Source organism: Oncorhynchus masou, chromosome 32 (genome assembly GCF_036934945.1).
Source record: "Oncorhynchus masou masou isolate Uvic2021 chromosome 32, UVic_Omas_1.1, whole genome shotgun sequence".
Lineage (NCBI taxonomy): Eukaryota > Metazoa > Chordata > Actinopteri > Salmoniformes > Salmonidae > Oncorhynchus > Oncorhynchus masou.
Window position 1 is genome coordinate 16,596,058 of NC_088243.1, and position 7,206 is coordinate 16,603,263.

Here is a 7,206-nt window from a genome sequence, read left to right on the forward strand (position 1 = left end):
AGGAGGGAGGAGAAGGTGGCAAAGAGCTTCCTAGGGTTAGAGGCAGATGCTTGGAATTTAGAGTGGTAGAAAGTGGCTTTAGCAGCAGAGACAGAGGAGGAAAATGTAGAGAGGAGGGAGTGAAAGGATGCCAGGTCCGCAGGGAGGCGAGTTTTCCTCCATTTCTGCTCGGCTGCCCGGAGCTCTGTTCTGTGAGCTCGCAATGAGTCGTCGAGCCACGGAGCGGGAGGGGAGGACCGAGCCGGCCTGGAGGATAGGGGACATAGAGAGTCAAAGGATGCAGAAAGGGAAGAGAGGAGGGTTGAGGAGGCAGAATCAGGGATAGGTTGGAGAAGGTATGAGCAGAGGGAAGAGATGATAGGATGGAAGAGGAGAGAGTAGCGGGGGAGAGAGAGCGAAGGTTGGGACGGCGCGATACCATCCGAGTAGGGGCAGTGTGGGAAGTGTTGGATGAGAGCGAGAGGGAAAAGGATACAATGTAGTGGTCGGAGACTTGGAGGGGAGTTGCAATGAGGTTAGTGGAAGAACAGCATCTAGTAAAGATGAGGTCGGCGTATTGCCTGCCTTGTGAGTAGGGGGGAAGGTGAGAGGGTGAGGTCAAAAGAGGAGAGGAGTGGAAAGAAGGAGGCAGAGAGGAATGAGTCAAAGGTAGACGTGGGGAGGTTAAAGTCGCCCAGGACTGTGAGAGGTGAGCCGTCCTCAGGAAAGGAGCTTATCAAGGCATCAAGCTCATTGATGAACTCTCCGAGGGAACCTGGAGGGCGATAAATGATAAGGATGTTAAGCTTGAAAGGGCTGGTAACTGTGACAGCATGGAATTCAAAGGAGGCGATAGACAGATGGGTAAGGGGAGAAAGAGAGAATGACCACTTGGGAGAGATGAGGATCCCGGTGCCACCACCCCGCTGACCAGAAGCTCTCGGGGTGTGCGAGAACACGTGGGCGGACGAAGAGAGAGCAGTAGGAGTAGCAGTGTTATCTGTGGTGATCCATGTTTCCGTCAGTGCCAAGAAGTCGAGGGACTGGAGGGAGGCATAGGCTGAGATGAACTCTGCCTTGTTGGCCGCAGATCGGCAGTTCCAGAGGCTACCGGAGACCTGGAACTCCACGTGGGTCGTGCGCGCTGGGACCACCAGATTAGGGTGGCCGCGGCCACGCGGTGTGGAGCGTTTGTATGGTCTGTGCAGAGAGGAGAGAACAGGGATAGATAGACACATAGTTGACAGGCTACAGAAGAGGCTACGCTAATGCAAAGGAGATTGGAATGACAAGTGGACTACACGTCTCGAATGTTCAGAAAGTTAAGCTCACGTAGCAAGAATCTTATTGACTAAAATTATTGAAATGATACAGTACTGCTGTACAAGTTAACACATTCCCCTGCTCTGCTCAACTGTAGCCGATGCGCTCATTGAGTCACACACTTCTTCCCTCTACTTTAAATCAACAAGGGTTGGGGTATTGTTCTTTTTTCAAAATGAACTTTATTTTTGGGATAATTAATTCTATTACAATTAACTAACATAGATAGGATGGTTGGGTTGGTGATTATCTCTGATGTGTTATATAATGAGGGTTAAAAACAAACTATAAAACATTGTATTTTTAACTCACAGAGCCAGGACTGTCTTTATGCGGTAATTAGATATGCATTCAATTACCAGCTGTATTTATGAGACTGCCTTGCATTGTCATAACACTGTAATATGTTATGTGCTTCTTTTACATTTTATTCTTCGTTTCTTCTTTTTGGCAAGGAATTGAATATAAATTGTATTCAAGTTTGTATTGCTGTAACCTATTGTATCCATATATATATCCATCATTTGATATATGTTTGATTGAATTGTTCACACATTTTGACAGGGCTCTCTCTCTTTCTCTCTGTCCCTCTCTTTCCCCCTGTCCTTCTCTTTCCCAGCACACACGCGGTCGCTCGCATGCACACACTCAACAGAGAGAGACAGAGAGAGAGACAGAACACACACACACACACACACACACACACACAACAGAGAAGGAGAGAGGCGAAAGAGGGAGAGAAATGGCCCATCACTCCAGTAAAGGAATGTGCCTTTTAATTCCCTTTTCAGCAAGAAAAGTGAAATAAAAGTTCAAGGGTGCGTCCCAAATGATTCCCCATATGCACTACTTTTGACTATAGGCCTCTGGTGCTCGGGTAAAAAGCAGTGCACTATATATTGAAAAGAGTATCACTTGGGACGCGGCCCAAGATGCTTTGATAATAAAGATGGGTGATATAAAGCTGTCTGGATGCTCCATGTTTCCAGGATGCTCCATGTTTCCAGGATGCTCCATGTTTCCAGGATGCTCCATGTTTCCAGGATGCTCCATGTTTCCAGGATGCTCCATGTTTCCAGGATGCTCCATGTTTCCAGGATGCGCCATGTTTCCAGGATGCTCCATGTTTCCAGGATGCTCCATGTTTCCAGGATGCGCCATGTTTCCAGCTTTCTGTCAGTATCTAGACTATCCACCCCCAGACCAAGAGGCAGGGGTCAGAAGCTCTCCGACCCCTGCTAAATGACAATTTAACCTTGTTGGGATGCTAGGGCACCGCTTGATCACTTTAGGAAGCCCCCTCTCTCCTTTAGGAAGCCCATCTCTCCTTTAGGAAGCCCCCTCTCTCCTTTAGGAAGCCCCCTCTCTCCTTTAGGAAGCCCCCTCTCTCCTTTAGGAAGCCCCCTCTCTCCTTTAGGAAGCCCATCTCTCCTTTTGGAACCCATATCTCCTTTAGGCATGAGTGTGTGTAATAATTGACCATATTTCGTAAATAGCTGCATGTGTTCAAAAAATATGTAGGCTTGTGAGCCTCAGTGCCTGCATCCTGTGTGTACAGTCGTGTACAGTGTGCCCCTGGCTATCTGTAAATGATGTTGGGAGTGTTCCCCTGGCTATCTGTAAATGATGTTGGAGTGTGCCCCTGGCTATCTGTAAATGATGTTGGGAGTGTTCCCCTGGCTATCTGTAAATGATGTTGGGAGTGTTCCCCTGGCTATCTGTAAATGATGTTGGGAGTGTGCCCCTGGCTATCTGTTAATGATGTTGGGAGTGTGCCCCTGGCTATCTGTTAATGATGTTGGGAGTGTTCCCCTGGCTATCTGTAAATGATGTTGGAGTGTGCCCCTGGCTATCTGTAAATGATGTTGGGAGTGTTCCCCTGGCTATCTGTAAATGATGTTGGGAGTGTGCCCCTGGCTATCTGTTAATGATGTTGGGAGTGTGCCCCTGGCTATCTGTAAATGATGTTGGAGTGTGCCCCTGGCGATCTGGTAATGATGTTGGAGTGTGCCCCTGGCTATCTGTTAATGATGTTGGAGTGTGCCCCTGGCTATCTGTTAATGATGTTGGAGTGTGCCCCTGGCTATCTGTAAATGATGTTGGAGTGTGCCCCTGGCTATCTGTTAATGATGTTGGAGTGTGCCCCTGGCTATCTGTAAATGATGTTGGAGTGTGCCCCTGGCTATCTGTAAATGATGTTGGAGTGTTGGAGTGTGCCCCTGGCTATCTGTTAATGATGTTGGAGTGTTGGAGTGTGCCCCTGGCTATCTGTTAATGATGTTGGAGTGTGCCCCTGGCTATCTGTTAATGATGTTGGAGTGTGCCCCTGGCTATCTGTCAATGATGTTGGAGTGTGCCCCTGGCTATCTGTTAATGATGTTGGAGTGTGCCCTTGGCTATCTGTAAATGATGTTGGAGTGTGCCTCTGGCTATCTGTAAATGATGTTGGAGTGTTGGAGTGTGCCCCTGGCTATCTGTAAATGATGTTGGAGTGTGCCCCTGGCTATCTGTAAATGATGTTGGAGTGTGCTCCTGGCTATCTATAAATGATGTTGGAGTGTGCCCCTGGCTATCTGTAAATGATGTTGGAGTGTGCCCCTGGCGATCTGGTAATGATGTTGGAGTGTGCCCCTGGCTATCTGTTAATGATGTTGGAGTGTGCCCCTGGCTATCTGTAAATGATGTTGGAGTGTGCCCCTGGCTATCTGTTAATGATGTCTGAGTGTTGTAGTGTGCCCCTGGCTATCTGTAAATGATGTTGGAGTGTGCCCCTGGCTATCTGTTATTGATGTTGGAGTGTGCCCCTGGCGATCTGGTAATGATGTTGGAGTGTGCCCCTGGCTATCTGTTAATGATGTCTGAGTGTTGGAGTGTGCCCCTGGCTATCTGTAAATGATGTTGGAGTGTGCCCCTGGCTATCTGTAAATGATGTTGGAGTGTTGGAGTGTGCCCCTGGCTATCTGTTAATGATGTTGGAGTGTGCCCCTGGCTATCTGTTAATGATGTTGGAGTGTGCCCCTGGCTATCTGTTAATGATGTTGGAGTGTGCCCCTGGCTATCTGTTAATGATGTTGGAGTGTGCCCCTGGCTATCTGTTAATGATTTTGGAGTGTGCCCCTGGCTATCTGTAAATGATGTTGGAATGTGCCCCTGGCTATCTGTAAATGATGTTGGAATGTGCCCCTAGCTATCTGTAAATGATGTTGGAGTGTGCCCCTGGCTATCTGTTAATGATGTTGGAGTGTGCCCCTGGCTATCTGTAAATGATGTTGGAGTGTGCCCCTGGCTATCTGTAAATGATGTTGGAGTGTGCCCCTGGCTATCTGTAAATGATGTTGGAGTGTTGGAGTGTGCCCCTGGCTATCTGTTAATGATGTTGGAGTGTGCCCCTGGCTATCTGTAAATGATGTTGGAGTGTGCCCCTGGCTATCTGGTAATGATGTTGGAGTGTGCCCCTGGCTATCTGTTAATGATGTCTGAGTGTTGGAGTGGGCCCCTGGCTATCTGTAAATGATGTTGGAGTGTGCCCTGGCTATCTGTAAATGATGTTGGAGTGTTGGAGTGTGCCCCTGGCTATCTGTTAATGATGTTGGAGTGTGCCCCTGGCTATCTGTTAATGATGTTGGAGTGTGCCCCTGGCTATCTGTTAATGATGTTGGAGTGTGCCCCTGGCTATCTGTAAATGATGTTGGAATGTGCCCCTGGCTATCTGTAAATGATGTTGGAGTGTTGGAGTGTGCCCCTGGCTATCTGTTAATGATGTTGGAGTGTTGGAGTGTGCCCCTGGCTATCTGTTAATGATGTTGGAGTGTGCCCCTGGCTATCTGTTAATGATGTTGGAGTGTGCCCCTGGCTATCTGTAAATGATGTTGGAGTGTGCCCCTGGCTATCTGTTAATGATGTCTGAGTGTTGTAGTGTGCCCCTGGCTATCTGTAAATGATGTTGGGAGTGTGCCCCTGGCTATCTGTTATTGATGTTGGAGTGTGCCCCTGGCGATCTGGTAATGATGTTGGAGTGTGCCCCTGGCTATCTGTTAATGATGTCTGAGTGTTGGAGTGTGCCCCTGGCTATCTGTAAATGATGTTGGAGTGTGCCCCTGGCTATCTGTAAATGATGTTGGAGTGTTGGAGTGTGCCCCTGGCTATCTGTTAATGATGTTGGAGTGTGCCCCTGGCTATCTGTTAATGATGTTGGAGTGTGCCCCTGGCTATCTGTTAATGATGTTGGAGTGTGCCCCTGGCTATCTGTAAATGATGTTGGAGTGTGCCCCTGGCTATCTGGTAATGATGTTGGAGTGTGCCCCTGGCTATCTGTTAATGATGTCTGAGTGTTGGAGTGGGCCCCTGGCTATCTGTAAATGATGTTGGAGTGTGCCCCTGGCTATCTGTAAATGATGTTGGAGTGTTGGAGTGTGCCCCTGGCTATCTGTTAATGATGTTGGAGTGTGCCCCTGGCTATCTGTTAATGATGTTGGAGTGTGCCCCTGGCTATCTGTTAATGATGTTGGAGTGTGCCCCTGGCTATCTGTAAATGATGTTGGAATGTGCCCCTGGCTATCTGTAAATGATGTTGGAGTGTGCCTCTGGCTATCTGTAAATGATGTTGGAGTGTTGGAGTGTGCCCCTGGCTATCTGTAAATGATGTTGGAGTGTGCCCCTGGCTATCTGTAAATGATGTTGGAGTGTGCCCCTGGCTATCTGTAAATGATGTTGGAGTGTGCCCCTGGCTATCTGTTAATGATGTTGGAGTGTGCCCCTGGCTATCTGTTAATGATGTTGGTGTGTTGGAGTGTGCCCCTGGCTATCTGTTAATGATGTTGGAGTGTGCCCCTGGCTATCTGTTAATGATGTTGGAGTGTGCCCCTGGCTATCTGTTAATGATGTTGTAGTGTGCCCCTGGCTATCTGTAAATGATGTTGGAGTGTGCCCCTGGCTATCTGTTATTGATGTTGGAGTGTGCCCCTGGCTATCTGTAAATGATGTTGGAGTGTGCCCCTGGCTATCTGTAAATGATGTTGGAGTGTTGGAGTGTGCCCCTGGCTATCGGTTAATGATGTTGGAGTGTGCCCCTGGCTATCTGTTAATGATGTTGGAGTGTGCCCCTGGCTATCTGTTAATGATGTTGGAGTGTGCCCCTGGCTATCTGTTAATGATGTTGGAGTGTGCCCCTGGCTATCTGTTAATGATGTTGGAGTGTGCCCCTGGCTATCTGTAAATGATGTTGGAATGTGCCCCTAGCTATCTGTAAATGATGTTGGAGTGTGCCTCTGGCTATCTGTAAATGATGTTGGAGTGTGCCCCTGGCTATCTGTAAATGATGTTGGAGTGTGCCCCTGGCTATCTGTAAATGATGTTGGAGTGTTGGAGTGTGCCCCTGGCTATCTGTTAATGATGTTGGAGTGTGCCCCTGGCTATCTGTTAATGATGTTGGAGTGTGCCCCTGGCTATCTGTTAATGATGTTGGAGTGTGCCCCTGGCTATCTGTTATTGATGTTGGAGTGTGCCCCTGGCTATCTGTAAATGATGTTGGAGTGTGCCCCTGGCTATCTGTAAATGATGTTGGAGTGTGCCCCTGGCTATCTGTTAATGATGTTGGAGTGTGCCCCTGGCTATCTGTTAATGATGTTGGAGTGTGCCCCTGGCTATCTGTTAATGATGTTGGAGTGTGCCCCTGGCTATCTGTTAATGATGTTGGAGTGTGCCCCTGGCTATCTGTTAATGATGTTGGAGTGTGCCCCTGGCTATCTGTAAATGATGTTGGAATGTGCCCCTAGCTATCTGTAAATGATGTTGCAATGTGCCCCTGGCTATCTGTAAATGATGTTGGAGTGTGCCTCTGGCTATCTGTAAATGATGTTGGGAGTGTTCCCCTGGCTATCTGTAAATGATGTTGGGAGTGTTCCC